General features: G+C 43.9%; 1 protein-coding gene across 2 annotated transcripts in view; it reads left to right on the plus strand.

The window, feature by feature from the left end:
- Positions 1-16,687, plus strand: part of LOC137372058 (integrin alpha-6-like) — a 119,238-nt gene that overhangs the window by 789 nt on the left and 101,762 nt on the right. The gene's annotated exons all lie outside the window — the stretch shown is intronic.

The raw sequence follows: 16,687 nt of genomic DNA on the forward strand, positions 1-16,687 counted from the left end.
CAACATAACGTTTTATTCTGTAATTCCCACTGATTTATGCCAGGCGGTTTTTAATAATGACTGGAAAACTTTTTAATACTTAAAACCTTATTACAGATAGGACGACCCTAAGGGATTGTTTGGATTGTAAAGGGCAGCAGTGTGTGTCGCCTTCGTTCAGGAGAGCAGCCACCAATTGTTTTGAGGGGGAAACGATCATTGGTATTCAGGGCAGTGCTGACTGTTGCAGGCAGTCCGCTCACTCCTCCAAGAGCCCGATCACACAATCTGCTAAAGTTACATTGTAGTCCGAGCTGATCCCAGTTGTCATCAGTGAAAGAGACTTCACCCTTTAACCGGCGAAGCAGGTTGTTCTGCGAGCAAATGTGATAGCTGTAAAAGTTTCTTGCAATCTCTTCAGTTATTTGAATGTCTCACCCAACGCAGTGCAAGGACTGTTTTAGTGATAGCAAGTTTCTTCAACATGCAGCACTACAATTACAAACTTTGTTGTGAATGTGTTTTGGGGGGGGGGGGGAACGGCTGGGCACATGATGCCACTGACTGGGGGGGCAGGGTGGGGACTTGGTGTGACTGGGTGGGGCCAGGGTGGGGACTTGGTGCCACTGGGTAGGAGAGGGGCAGGGTGGGGACATGGTGCCAATGGCTGGGGGGTGGGCAGGGTGAGTACGTGGTGCCACTGGCTTGGGGGTAGACAGGGTGGGGACATGATGCCACTGGCTGGGTCAGGGTGGGGACATGATGCCACTGGCTGGGGGGGGCACGGTGGGGACATGGGGGCCACTGGCTGTGGGTGGGGCGGTGTGGGGATATGGTACCACTGGTGGGGGATGGATGGGGGGAGGGGCCACTGCCTTGGGGGGGAGCAGGGTGGGGACACGGTACCACTGGCTGGGGGGGGTGGTGGGATGGGCACATGGGGCCACTGGCTCGGGGGGGGGGTGACCACTGGCTGGGGGGGGGGGTGTGCGGGGTGGGGACATGGTGCCACTGGTGGGGGGGTGGATGGGATGGGGTCATGGTGCCACTGGTGGGGGGGCAGGGTGGGGACCTGGTACCACTGGCTGGGTGGGGACATGGGGCAACTGGCTGGGGGGGATGTGGGGTGGGGACATGGTGCCACTGGCTGGGTGGTGGACGGGGTGGGGACATGGTGCCACTGGCTGGGGGGATGGGGTGTGGGATGGGGACATGGTGCCACTGGCTGGGCCGATGCGTGTCCTCCCTCCTCAGACGCTGTGTGGCAGTGTCTGGTTGCTGTGGTTTGTTACTCCTCATGACGTGAATCCACAGTCATCCTGGAGCCCATTCACTTGGTGCAGAGGCTACACGTGGGGGCGGCGACACAAATAGAATTCTTTTAAAATTAAAAACTGCTGAATGCCTTTTCTCTTTCCTCTGGATTTAATGACCCTCTGACAAATTGCATGTCTTTGAAGTGTCCGATTTCTGAGATTTCTGATATCAGCAAGTATTCTTCATTTCACACCAAGTAATTTATTATCAGTAAATCTGATGTATTCAATTGTTAAGCGGTTATACTTTTTTTTTACAGATTTGCATATTGAATATATTGTAGCTATGAAGACATACATAGTTAGTTCTATCATGTTTGTGATGTGATTAGGGTTTATTCATTTTCAGAAGAGCATCAAGTTGCATTTATATACTGCCTTTTAATATGAGGAACATATGCTAAGGTGATTCAGAGGTAATGACAGACAAGGAATAGTCAAAGAATTAGAGGAGGTGACTCTTGGGATTGTCAAAAATTAAGATTTTAAAGGAGACTTTTGAAAGTGGTCAAGGGGGCAACAAGGGCAGGAGTTTCAGAGAGAGCATTCTAGAATATTTAAGACACCTGAAGGCTCTGCTTGCTAAGGTAGATTGGAGGCAATACAAGGTAGACTAGAGTCTGAAGAGTGAAGAATGTGTGCCTGCATGTAATGGAGGAGGATTCAGAAGTGAGGAAGAGTGAAGTTCTGGAAGGACTAGTAAGGACTGGAAGAAAGCCAGTCTCAGTACAGAAGACCTGTGCTCCAGAACTTGCCACGGCCCTAGCCAAGCTGTTCCAGTACAGCTACAACACTGGCATCTACCCGGTAAAGTGGAAAATTGCCCAGGTATGTCCTAAACACAAAAAGCAGGACAAGTCCAACCCAGCCAATTACCGCCCCATCAGTCTACTCTCAATCATCAGTAAAGTGATGGAATGTGTTGTCAAAAGTGCTATTAAGCGGTACTTGCTTAGCAATAACCTGCTCAGTGACGCTCAGCTTGGGTTCCGCCAGGGCCACTCAGCTCTAGACGTGGTTGAAACATGGATAAAAGAGCTGAACTCAAGAGGTGAGGTTAGAGTGACTGCCTTTGGCATTAAGGCAGCATTTGACAGAGTATGGCATCAAGGAGCCCTAGAAAAACTGGAGTCAATGGGAATCAGGGGGAAAACTCTGCTGGTTGGAGTCGTACCTAGTGCAAAGGAAGATGGTTGTGATTGTTGGAGGTCAATCATCTCAGCTCTGGGAAATCACTGCAGGAGTTCCTCAGGGTAGTGTCCTAGGCCCAACCATCTTCAGCTGCTTCATCAATGACCTTCCTTCAATCATAAGATCAAAAGTGGGGATGTTTGCTGATGATTGCACAATGTTCAGCACCATTCGTGACTCCTCAGATACTGAAGCAGTCCGTGTAGAAATGCTCCAAGACCTGGACAATATCCAGGCTTGGGCTGATGAGTGGCAAGTAACATTTGCGCCACATAAGTGCCAGGCAATGACCATCTCCAACAAGAGAGAATCTAACCATCTCCCCTTGACATTCAATGGCATTATCATCACTGAATTCCCCCACTGTCAACATCCTGGGCGTTACCATTGACCAGACACTGAACTGGAGTAGCCACATGAATACTGTGGCTACAAGAGCAGGTCAAAAGCTGGGAATTCTGCGGCGAATGACTCACCTGCTGTCTCCCCAAAGCTTGTCCACCATCTACAAGGCACAAGTCAGGAGTGTGATTGAATACTCTCCACTTGCCTGGATGGGTGCAGCTCCAACAACACTCAAGAAGCTCGACACCATCCAGGATAAAGCAGTCCACTTGATTGGCAGCGCATCCACCACCTTCAAGATTCACTGTCTTCACCATCGATGCACAGTGGTAGCAGTGTGTACCATCTACATGATGCACTGCAGCAACTCACCAAGGTTCCTTCGACAGCACCTTCCAAGCCCACGACCTCGAACATCCAGAAGGACAAGGGCAGCAGATGCACAGAAACATTACCACCTGCAAGTTCCCCTCCAAGCCACACACCATCCTGATTTGGAACTATATCGCCATTCCTTCACTGTCGCTGGGTCAAAATCCTGGAACTCCCTTCCTAACAGCACTGTGGGCGTGTGTACACCCCAAGGACTGCAGCAGTTCAAGAAGGCAGCTCACCACCACCTTCTCACGGGCCTAGCCAAGCAACGCCAACATCCCATGAACGAATTAAAGAAATTAAAAACTTGTGCTCCAGAACAAGCCACGCCCTTAGCCAAGCTATTCCAGTACAGCTACAACACAGGCATCTACCCGGCAATGTGGAAAACGGCCCAGGTATACCCTATCCACAAAAAGAAGGGCAAAGCCAATCAGTCCAATTACCACCTCATGACTCTACTTTCAATCATCAGCAAGGTGTCATCGACAGTGCTATCAGGCAGTGTTTACTCAGCAACAACCTGCTCACCAATGCTCAGGTTGGGTTCCGACATACCACGTTGACCCAAACATAGAAAAAAGAGCTGAATTCCAGAGATGAGGTGAGAGTGACTGTTCTTGCAATCCAGGCAGCATTTCACCAGAGCCCTAGCAAAACTGAAGCCAAGGGAAATTGGGGGGAAAACTCACCAATGGTTGGAGTCATACCGAGTACAAAGATGGTTGTGGTGGTTGGAGGCCAATCATTTCAGCCCAAGGATATCACTTCAGCGATTCCTCAGGGAAGTGACCTAGGCCCAACCAGCTTCAGCTACTTCATCAATGACCTTCCCTCCAACATGAGGTCAGAAGTGGAGATGTTCGTTGATGATTGCACAGTGTTCAATACAAACACAACTCCTCAAATACTGAATCAGACCATGCCAGCATGGAACAAGACCTGGACAACATCTACAAGGCACAAGTCAGGAGTGCAATGGAATCCTCTCCACTTGCCTGGATGAGTGCAGTTCCAACAACGCTCAAGAAGCTCGATACCATCCAAGCCAAAGTAGCCCGTTTGATCGGCATCCCATCCACCACCAGTGCACAGTGGTAGCAGTGTTAACCATCTATAAGCTCCTCTGCAGCAACTCACCAAGGCTCCTTTGACAGCATCTTCCAAACACTTGACCTCTACCATCCAGAAGAACAAGGGGCAGCAGATCTATCGGGACACCATCACCTGCAAGTTCCCTTCAAGTCACATGCCATACTGACTTGGAACTATATTGCACTTTGGATGTACCTACGCCACATGGACTGCAACAGTTCAAGAAGGCAGCTCACTGCTACCTTCTCAAGGGCAATTAGGTATGGGAAATAAATGCTGGCCTCGCCAATGATGCTCACATTCCAGGAATGCATTAAAAAAATCTCTTGAATATTGGAGATAGTTAGCATGGAACTGTGGAGATGGACTACAGAGGAAAGATGATTGAGGAGGATAGTGTGATTATCTGCTGAATGCCACAAAGATGTTGAGGAAGACAAAGAAGGATAAAGCATTGTGGTTGCTGTCAAAATGATATCTTCGTTGACTTTGACCAGGCCTGTCTTGATGCAGTAGGCAGAACAAAAACCAGAATGATGACATTTGAGCAAGAAATAAAGTCACAGAGCTGGATGGCAACATGTTTGTGACATATGGGAGGAGAGGGAGGTTATAGATAGGGTGTTAATTGAACAAATTTGAGAAGTGGAGTGATGGCAATTTTGAAGAGTGGAAGAACATTCTGTGCAAAGGGAGTTGTTATTGGTGTGAGAAAGCATTAGGCCAGGGAGAGGTAGTTATTTGGTAAGGAGCTAGATCAAGAGGGGTGGGTTTGGGGGGAAGGGTGGAAATTCTTGAAGCCACAATGGGAAAAATTCAATTTGAACTGCACTAGTGCTATAGGATTAGCGTGGGGTGTGAAAATCTTTCACTAGATGAGTGTAGCTTGGTCTTGAAAGGTAGTGAACCACCAATGGGTCTAGGTTTGTGTCCTCAGTTGGTAGTGGGTCCATCGTTCATTCTAACTTCAGCCTAGTTCTAATTCTGAAGTTCTTCTGATTTTGGAAATGTCTTTTAAATATTTACAGTGAATATTTCAGCATGGAAAGATTAGATAGTTATTTCACACTATCTCAATGCCTTGAAAATAATGAGTGGGTCTCCTAGAGCAGTTAAACCTGAGGAGAGATAAGTTACTGAGTGATGTGAGGTTGGAAGTAGGGTATGAAAAGGGCTGGAGAAGGTCAGTGTTGGGAGAGGAGGAGAATTAAATGGTTGAGGAAGTACTTTTGACCTTTGGGAAGAAATGTTCCAGGTAAAGGGCCTGCTCAGGTCTGCAAATGAGACCCGACCTGAACCTGACAGTACCCCATCTGACCCCGAGCCCGACCCAGCCTGAGTCCTTCCGTTTTTCCCCACACCCGATGTTACCCAACCCGACCATCAGTTAACCTACCTTCCGTTTTTCACTTTGTTCCTTACCTGCACAAGCTTAAAATAACTGTAGCAAAACTACCTTTAAAGTCCAAAAAGTAAATTAACATTAAAGTCACTTACTTGAGGTGGTGATAGAGCATGTCTGATCCGGCCTGACTCGACCCGAGCCCGAATGCCGGACCAGGAAGAGTGAACTGACCCGGCCCAAACCCGACACATATCGTCGAGTTCGGGCCGGGTAGCAGGCCTTTAGTTCCAGGAATTCCTTGCACATTTTGCAACTGAGTGTTTTTTGTTTTTAAATGGTTGCTCTTGGGAAGCAAAACATTGCTGTAGACCTTTAAACCTATTGTAGAAATTGTGTTACTTTGTAAAGGAGAGATTTAATTGCATATCTTTTTAAGTTGAAATGAAGGGGTACATTTTTTAATCTTTAGTGACCTTGGACATCCCCAGTGTTAAACACCCCACCTTTGGCAGTCATGCCTTCAGCTGCCAAGGCCCTAAGCTCTGGAATTCCCTCCCTAAACCTCTCTGCCTCTCAACCTCTTTTTCCTCCTTTAAGACACTCCTTCAAATTTATCCCTTTGATCAAGCCTTAGGTCATGTGTCCTAATAGCTCCTTATGTGGCTCGGCCAAATTTTGTTTGGTAACGCTCCTGCGAAGTGCCTTGATATGTTGAAATTCGTTAAAGGCTCTGTATAAATACAAGTTGTTGTTGTTTAGTGTGTGAAGCTCTGCAACAAAAGTACCAAAGGTGAAAATTAACCCTCAAATGTTCCTGTACCAGTAAACCCTGGCAGTAGTTCATGTCTCTTCTTTTCAGCAACCATTATCAACACATTCCCTCGATGAGTGGGGAATGATATCAGATATCAGAACAATATCAGATGTGGTTATAATGGTGAGCTTATTTCAAACATTGTGAAGACCTTGTAGTGTGTGATCGATTTTTCATAATTCATAAGTAGCAGAAAGTGTGGTTGACTTTGCCATTAGGATTCTTCTCAGTAGCTGCTTTTATGTTAATCTCCATCAGTTGGTTTCCAGTTCACGGGTCTTTCATAGCTTCAACATACATCTATCCGGATCTGCATCTGGGGAGATATGTCTCTTAATGGGTCATTTTTTTTTATTCTTTCATGGGATGTGGGCATCACTGGCAAGTCCAGCATTTGCTGTCCATCCCTAATTGCCCTTGGCAACTGAGTTGCTTGCTAGGCCATTTCAGAGAGCAGTTAAGAGCCAACCACACTGCTGTGGGTCTGAAGTCACATGCAAGCCAGAGCAGGTAGGACAGCAGATTTCCTTCCCTAAAGTAGTAAACCAGATGGATTTTTATGACAATTGATGATAGTTTCATGGCACCATTACTGAGACTAGCACTAACTTTGAATTCCAGGTTTTTATTAATTACCAGCTGCCATGGTGGGATTTGAACCCGTGGCCCCATGGAATTAGCATGGGCCTCTGGATTACTAATTCAGTCACATTACGACTACACCACCAACTCCCCTTGATATCCTGACTGCTGTCAGTCCTTGGGACTCCACTAAAAACAATGACCCAGGCCAATCTCACTCCCTGTTTTACATTGAAAGCTGGGTCATTATTTTTATTTAGAGATACAGCACTGAAACAGGCCCTTCGGCCCACCGAGTCTGTGCCAACCATCAACCACCCATTTATACTAATCCCATATTCCTACCACATCCCCACCTTCCCTATATTCCCCTACCACCTCCCTATACTCGGGGCAATTTATGATGGCCAATTTACCTATCAACCTGCAAGTCTTTGGCTGTGGGAGGAAACCGGAGCACCTGGGAGAACTTGCCAACTCCAAATTATGCCGGACAGCAGCATAATTACATCAGTCTCTCTTCACATCCTCTCCCCCATCTCCCTTTTATGCTCATGTAGTGTAGCCGATCTCCATGTACATGGAGATGCTCTGAACTTAATCCTGTCATTTATATGAGGGCGCATTAGGCAAAAGGTGCAGCCAATTGTGCACCTGCAGAAGTACAGTGTTGAAGTTTGCAGCCAATCAGTACCAACCTGAAATGTTAACTCTTTCTCTCTCCACAAATGCTATCTGACCTGCTGAGGGTTTCCAGCTATTTTCTGTTTTTATTTCAGATTTCCAGCAACTGCAGTATTTCGTTTTTGAACAAAAATATCACATTGGTGCAGTTGAGTACAGTTTTGAGGTTGAAGATGAGGTTATGGTTGCATTGCATTGTAAAGGAAACTTTAGTCTTTTAATTCATTCTGTAATCGGCCTAGGAACATGTGACGCTGTGACTGAATGCAAAAAACGGAAAATGTTCCATTCTCAACACTGACGTCTCTTACATAAGATGTAAAATTTCACTCCAAAGCAATAAAAATGCACTAGTTCTTCTCACTCAAGTTGAATTTAGAATTTGATATAAATACAAGTAGTATTTCATGATGTTTCTGTCTATTTGAAATTAATTATTCAGTTAGGCTACATAATCACCAATAACCTGCTCCGAATGCTCAGTTTGGGTTCCATCAGGACCATTCAGCTCCAGATCTCATTATAGCCTTGGTCCAAACATGAAATGAGAGTGATAAAAGCAAAATACTGCAGATGCTGGAAATCTGAAATATAAACAAGAAATGCTGGAAATACTCAGCAGGTCTGGCAGCATCTGTGGATAGAGAAGCAGAGTTAACATTTCAGGTCAGTGACCCTTCATCAGTTCTGATGAAATGAGAGTGACTGCCCTTGACACCAAGACGCCATTTGACCGAGTGTGGCATCAAGGAGCCCTGGTAAAATCAAAGTTGATGTGAATAAGGAGGAAAACTCTCCACTGGCTAGAGTCATATCTAGCACAAAGGAGGATGGTTGTGGTTGTTGGGGGCCAAACATCTCAGCCTCAGGACATGGCTGTGGTTTGATCTGAGGCCCAAATATCTTCAATTGCTTCATCATTGACTTTCCCTCCATCATAAGCTCAGAAGTGGAAATGTTCCTTGCAGTGTTCAGTTCTATTCTCAACTCCTCAGAAAATGGAGCAGTTCGTGCCTGCATGCAGCAAGACCTGGACAACATTCAGGCTTGGGCTGATAAGTGGCAAGTAATATTCATGCCACACAACTGCCAGACAATGACTCTTTCCAACAAGAGAGAGTCTAACCACCTCCCTTTGACATTCAATGGTGTAACCATCGCCAAATCTCCCACCATCAACACCCTGACACTATTGACTAGAAACTAAATTGGACCAGTCACAAAAATAATGTAGCTCCAAGAGCAGGTCAGACATTGGGTATTCTGCAGCAAGTAATTCACCTCCTCACTCCTCAAAGCCAGTCCACCAGCTACAAGGCTCAAGTCAGGAGTGTGATGGAATACTCTCCACTTGCCTGAATGGGTGTAGCTCCAACAATACTCAAGAAGCTCAACACCATCCAGGACAAAGCAGCCCGCTTGATTGGCATCCATCTACCAGATTAAGCATTCACATCCTCCACCAACAGTGCACCCTGGCAGCAGTGTGTACTATCTACAAGATGCAATGTAGCAACTCACCAAGGCTTCTTTGACAACATCTCCCAAACCAGAAACCTCTATTACCTAGAAGGACAAGGGTGGCACGTGCATGGGAACACCAGAACCTGCAAGTTCCCCTCAAAGTCACACACAATCCTAACTTGGAAATATATCGTCATTCCTTCATCGGTGCAGGGTGAAAATCCTGAAACTCCCTAGCTAACAGCACTGGAGATGTACCTACACTATATGGATTGCAGAGGTTCAAAAGGTAACTCTCCAGCACCTTCCCAAGGGCTATTAGGGATGGGCAATAAATTCTGTCCTTGCCAGCGTGGCCCACATCTCATTAATGAGAAAAATTGTAAGTTGGGACATGGGCAAAAGAACATTTTTGTTTCTTTACCCCAGAAATGGGTGCTTTAGGCTGAGGTGTTTAATTGTGGCAGGTATAAAGTTTTATAAATATTAAATAATGATACTTGAACAAGTTCCACTGGCTGCTGAGTAATCGGGATATGAAAGCAGAATATTCTACAGACTGGGCTGAAAAGTATGTATTATGAAAGCTGACTTCTCACCTTAACGTGGAACACATATTTCAGTGAAGTGGTCACACTATATCTGCTTTAACAAAGTTGATGAATTGGTCAGTTTTGTAGAGCGGTTATATGTAGCCCATCCCTGATATTAATTTCTAATGCCTGCGCTTGCAAAGTAGTCATGCAAGTTTCTCAACCTTGAGTGAATTTGGATGCTATACTCCCACCAGTATAATCAAAGCTGCCCCTCCCCCTCATACTCCACCTACATACTTTAGATTCAAAACAAATCTTTTGCTGGAAGATCTGGGTCTCATGATTGGCTCTGCTGAATTTTAAGTTTGGCAGACCAGTATTCTTGATTAGATAAAGTTATAATGTTAACTGTTGCCGAGTCTCCTCTATATATCTACGTCTGCAGCTCGAACAATGTTCCCACACTAACAGCCTCTTAAATTTTTTCATGATTGCTTTCCCCTTCTCAGATCTCAAATGTTTAACTATTGCTCTAATAGTGCAAAGAGACTAGTTGGCTAAGCAATTAACTTTCATAACTAGCCAACTGTAAAATTGCTGGTTACAAAACTCCAATTGTGCATGTTGAGTGAATTGTTATTCATGTAAGCACAGTGCTGACATTACACTTCTGAAATATAATCTGGCGCATTCTGAGAATTTTTTTTACGGGGTATGTGTAATACTAATGGGTAGGGGTTAACTGTTTAATCCACACATCTGTCTAAGTTTGAACTGTGCTCAGGTTAGTAATGGGTGCGTACGATTATCTGTTTGTAATGCTTTATGTCAAAATTTTCAAGTGAAATGATGCAATTCAGTAATAGGTTTTTGGGTTAAACGTAAAAGTTGACAAAAGCCTAATTTATTGATAACTTAACAGCAATCTTTTACCATGCCATTATTTGCAGATGCTCCTTGTCGGCAGCAGCACTATATAGTAAGTACGCAGCACTGTGCCTGATAGATTTGGCTCATTCCTCTTGTAAACAGCAGTGAACTTGTGAAGGTATGGCAACTAGAGACAGTTACAAATGCAACTTCCAAAAAAAAATTGTTATTGGTTGCTATGGAATCTGCTCTGCAATAGAAATGGAATGGTTTCTACAGGATGTCTGACAGCCACCTGTAATATGAAACTGTTTTCAAAAGGCATTTCACAATGTAAGCACGCTATTTGTAATGGAGGGATTAAGGTGTTTATCGTGAGTGTGTTTATATAAAAAAACACATGAAAGTGATTTTATAGACCTCAGGTGGATCTTTCTTAAGGTAAATAATGTACATTTCATTGATCAAACATTGAAATAGCAGTTGGTGATTGCAACGCTTTGCATTAATGTACTTCAGAAAAATGCTGTCATTAGGTATGTTCTCCCTGTTGAGCTAAGAAAACACATCAAGAGCAAGATATTGTATTAATAGCTGTACAGATTGTTCTAATGATCTGAAGAAGATCATTGCCAGGTACATGCATTAATGATGCCTTTCGGTTAGAGTGCAGCTGTGGGCAAACACAAAATTCTCCTGCTATTGGACCTTTGTTTTTCCAGTGGCAGTAGAGACCCACTTTTTTTTCCTGAGGGTTCTTGCAAACTGCTGCTGGGTCTCCATTTTAAAAGTAAAAGCAAGCCTTCTTTGGCCTCCTTATTTCGAGAGACAATGGATATGCGCCTGGAGGTTGTCAGTGGTTTGTGAAGCAGCGCCTGGAGTGGCTATAAAGGCCAATTCTAAAGTGACAGGCTCTTCCACGGGTGCTGCAGAGAAATTTGTTTGTCGGGGCTGTTACACAGTTGGCTCTCTCCTTGCGCCTCTCTTTTTTCCTGCCAACTACTAAGTCTCTTCGACTCGCCACACTTTAGCCCCGCCTTTATGGCTGCCCGCCAGCTCTGGCAAACGCTGGCAACTGACTCTCACGACTTGTGATCAATGTCACAGGATTTCATGTCGTGTTTGCAGACGTCTTTAAAGCGGAGACATGGACGGCCGGTGGGTCTGATACCAGTGGCGAGCTCGCTGTACAATGTGTCTTTGGGGATCCTGCCATCTTCCATGCGGCTCACATGGCCAAGCCATCTCAAGCGCCGCTGACTCAGTAGTGTGTATATGCTGGGGATGTTGGCCGCCTCGAGGACTTCTGTGTTGGAGATACGGTCCTGCCACCTGATGCCAAGTATTCTCCGGAGGCAGCGAAGATTGAATGAATTGAGACGTCGCTCTTGGCTGACATACGTTGTCCAGGCCTCGCTGCCACAGAGCAAGGTACTGAGGAAACAGGCCTGATACACTCGGACTTTTGTGTTCCCTGTCAGTGCGCCATTTTCCCACACTCTCTTGGCCAGTCTGGACATAGCAGTGGAAGCCTTTCCCATGCGCTTGTTGATTTCTGCATTTAGAGACAGGTTACTGGTACCTGCCCATTTACCTCCTCTCTCCTCACTATCCCAAGCCCCAAACACACCTTTCAGGTGAAGCAGCGATTTACCCTGAGCTTCCGGTTGCTTGCCATTTCAACACTCCCCCTGCTCTCATGCTCACATCTCTGTCCTGGAATTGCTGCAGTGTTCCAGTGAACATCAACGCAAGCTCGAGGAACAGCATCTCATCTACCGATTAGGCACACTACAGCCTGCCGGACTGAACATTGAGTTCAATAATTTCAGAGCATGACAGCCCCCCACTTTACTTTCATTTTTAGTCATTTTTAGTTATTTTTTCTTCCTTTTTTTTGCATTCCTTTTTACATTTTTTACAATCTTTTTTTGCATTTATTTCATTTCATCTTAGTTTGTTCAGTTTGCTTACCCACTGTTTTTTTCAGGTTGTTTTTCTTCAGGTTTGCACTTGCTGATGTTCTATATTCAGTATATTCACACCTAATCTGTACTAATGCTTTGTCTTTCAAAACACCATTAACATATTGTTTGCCTTTGCTCCGTGACCTTTTGGTCAGCTATGTGGCCTGGTCCAATCTGCACCTTCTCCTTTGTTATCTCTTGCCCAACCCCCACCTCACTTGTTTATAATCTGTGACTTTTCTAATATTTGTCAGTTCCGAAGAAGGGTCACTGACCCGAAACGTTAACTCTGCTTCTCTTTCCACAGATGCTGCCAGACCTGCTGAGTGAATCCAGCATTTCTTGTTTTTGTTTCAGATTTCCAGCATCCGCAGTATTTTGCTTTTATTATACTGGTGATAGTTGAGCCTAGGTAGGTGAACTCTTGAACCACTTCCAGAGCGTGGTCGCCAATATTGATGGATGGAGCATTTCTGACGTCCTGCCCCATGATGTTCGTTTTCTTGAGGCTGATGGTTAGGCCAAATTCATTGCAGGCAGCCGCAAACCTGTCGATGAGACTCTGCAGCAGTGGGAAGCAAAAACCTACAGCTTTCAATGGGTCTTCCTTGGGAGCAGCAGTACCAGGTAAATTAACCAGGAATGCAGCACAAGGAGATTTTGTGGGGTGGTGAGGATTCTGTTTTAAGCCCTACTCCTGCAGTATCCTTAGCAAGTTTAAAAAGGACTTTTAGAGTCTGCCTTGGACAAGGTGGGGTGTAGTCATTAAATAAACAGCAAGTTAAAGCCTTTGCTGGAAAATAGTCCATGACCCAGTAGGCAAACTGTAAATGGAGCAAAGCCAGCTGCTGGCCATACTGTGTTTGGTTCCTACCTGCTCTTTTGGCAGGGAAAGAAGAACAATTGTTGCTTAGCAAACATTTAGATTAAATAAGGTAACTACTTCATGTCTACAGCAGTAATTTGTATCCATGTTTTGCTTTTTGTGAGTGAAGACACAAATCTTATTAAGTTACTATTCTGTCCTCAATTACAGCACTATTGTGGAATATGCAAATTACTTTCCCCAGCTTGCCTGGCTATCACCCATCATTTTACACAAAATGCGATCATATTGCACTTTATTCTCATCTGTTAATATAAATGTAGTGGAGATAGGTCCATAAAGGACCATAATAATGTGTTTCTCAGAAAATGAGGTTTTTATTGTAAAGTGTAGATCTGCTTGAAATGCTGCAGTACAGAGCACCAGTTGTGCTATCAGTTTATGTAGTCTGTGCTAGGAGCCTCACCTCTCAAAATTAATTGTTATATAACTTCAGTGCAATCACCATGTTCTGTAAAATTTGTGACAGCTTTCTGTTTGTGCTGCAACAGTCCTTTTAAAAGTCAGTTTAAGTTTAAATATACATAAAAGATAGGCCAAATTAATTTTGGACTTGGGATAGAGGCACTTTCATAATAGTAGACTTAACAGCGCTAAATAAAGGCTTTCATATTGATTATCATTGGGGAGGTAATGTCACTAGACTAGTAATCTAGAGCCCAGGCTAATGCTCTGGGGACATGGGTTCGAATCCCACCACGGCAGATGGTGAAATTTGAATTCAATTAATAAATCTGTAATTAAAAACTTGTCTAATGGTGACCAGGAAACCATTGTCGATTGTTGTAAAAACCCATGTGGTTCACTAATATCCTTTAGGGAAGGAAATCTGCCATCCTTACCTGGTCTGGCCTACGTGTGACTCCAGACCTACAGCAATGTGGTTGACTCTTAAAATGCCCTCTGAAATGGCCTAGCAAGCCACTCAGTTTAAGGGCAATTGAGAGCAATTAGGGATGGGCAATAAATGATAGCCAATTTTGCCCAAATCCCACAAAAACAAATTTAAAAACACTGTCTGGAAATTATATTTTTGATGCATCAGCATGCTTTCCAGAATAATTTCCTGCTGGAAAAAGTGCATGCACATGATACAGATTGACAGACATCAATGATCTAATCCAGGTATGAGTGTTTACAGCTGCATATTCTTTCTGCTTTCACCTGCTGCTCTGGTGAAATACAGGTAAGGAACATAAATGCTTGCACATCTATATACTGTAGGCAATTGGTTTCAGTTTGTTTGTCCTTCCTACTCGATGTGTGATTTCCCACACTTTACAGAAATCCTCTGCTTTGTCATTTATCTACGAAGAGGAAAAGTAGTTCCTGGGCACGCAGTTGGTGAATGTGACTATAAGATGAAATTATTTTGGGAAGATTAAAACATATCACCCAAAGGCGGTACAAGCTCTGGAATAGCAATGATTTTGTTTTTCTTGCTTATTTTCCACTTGGCAGTTTTCTCTCCTGAAGGTACTGACAGTTGCAAAGGAGAACTTTCACAGGTGTTTGCAGCCCTCCAATGCCTTACCAAAGTGGTCCTCCTTTCTGTGAGCCTTACATACTGAGTGTTGAAATGTTATTCAGTCAGGTTGGGGGAGGGAAGGGTAACTGCAGCTGAACTTGATCCTGCTCCTATCTGAAATCCACACACATGCACTGTTCAGGGACTTTAGGCATTCCTGCCAATATGGTTCATTACATAGTGCTTATACTCCTTGAACCACCAGGCAGCCAAGAGTGTTGGAATTCCTGATTGTTAGAGAAAAAAATTCACCCTTCTGTGTTTGATACTTGTCTACCATTGTGACCTGTATATATGTCTTTTGAGGAGCATATTGTTCTACCATTTCTTTTTTGAAGTTAGTGAAAGCTGGGATTTGTACTTGGTCACTTTGAATAGAATATGAGCCTGTTAAATTAAAATTTTTAGCATGGCCTCTGCAAAGTATTCCAACAATTACATGTCCTGTTTTGAAAGTAATTTGGGTGACAATGAATTATGTGTTTACTGACTATTGATATGTTTATCATTTCACTGAATGCTGAAATTATTCAACGCTATTGTATGTGATAGTTCTTGTTAAGAGCATTGTAGAATTCTCCTTATGGCTCCTGGTCAAGCAACGGCTTGTTTTTACATTCTCATCTTTGTTTACAAAACCTTCCATGGCCAAGCCCCTCCTTATCTCTGTAATGTCCTCAAGCCCCACATCCCTCCAAGGTATCTGCACTTCTCTAATTTTGGCCTGTTGTGCATCCCTGGTTTTAATTGCTCCACCATTGGTGGCCGTGCCTTCAGTTTCTTAGGTCCCAAGTTTTGGAATACCCTTCTTGAATCTCTCTGCCTCTCCACCTCGCTTCCTCTTTTAAGACACTCCTTAAAACCTACCTCTCTTTGACCAAGGTTTTGGTCATCTGACTGAATGTCTCCTCTTGTGGCTCGGTGTCATAGTTTTATAATGCTCCTGTGAAGTGTCTTCACATTAAAAGTGCCTTATAAATATAAATTTTGGTTTGTTTGTTGTTTGTAATTGTAATACATATAATCCTCTTCCACTACAGTTACAAAATGACAATGTCATTTATTCCAATTTTGTGGTGAACTGGCGACACAAGACTGAACTGTAAATCAGTCACGTAGGAATTGTAGCACTCTTGAACTGTAGTCTTATCCCTTTAAAAATGTATATGCTGCTTATCTCTTTTACAAAGTCCTGAACAGAATATTAATGTACGATAACATTCCATTTCTCATTTTGTTTTCAAGAAGAGATTGACAATTGCATGATCTGTGCATTTGTTATGAATTGTTTAAGGGTTATTTCCTCCATGAAAATAAAAAAGCATATGAACAGGGGGTCATGTATAAGGTTTATTTTTTTTTCTCAAACTGGCAGCTGCTCTCTGCTTTTACTTTTTACACCAACACAGCTGTAATGAAACCACAAGCATCTCAAAGTGTTCATGGGGAACTGTCACTTGGAACCTCTAATGGAATACATACCACATAATTTTACCTTGAGCATCGCTTCCTGGTACAAAACCATGGTATCAGCCTGTAATTGCTGAACTGTGAATCAATGAACTTGTGACAATTGGTGATGTGAAGAAACAGATGGGTTGTTATTTCAATTTAACCTGAACTATTTAAGTTGTATCTAAAGTCTGGGATAGGGGAGGTACTTTGGAGGTTGAATGTGAACTGTTAAGTCAACATAATGGTATAAACAGA

Source organism: Heterodontus francisci, chromosome 7 (assembly GCF_036365525.1).
Source record: "Heterodontus francisci isolate sHetFra1 chromosome 7, sHetFra1.hap1, whole genome shotgun sequence".
Classification (NCBI taxonomy): Eukaryota; Metazoa; Chordata; class Chondrichthyes; order Heterodontiformes; family Heterodontidae; genus Heterodontus; species Heterodontus francisci.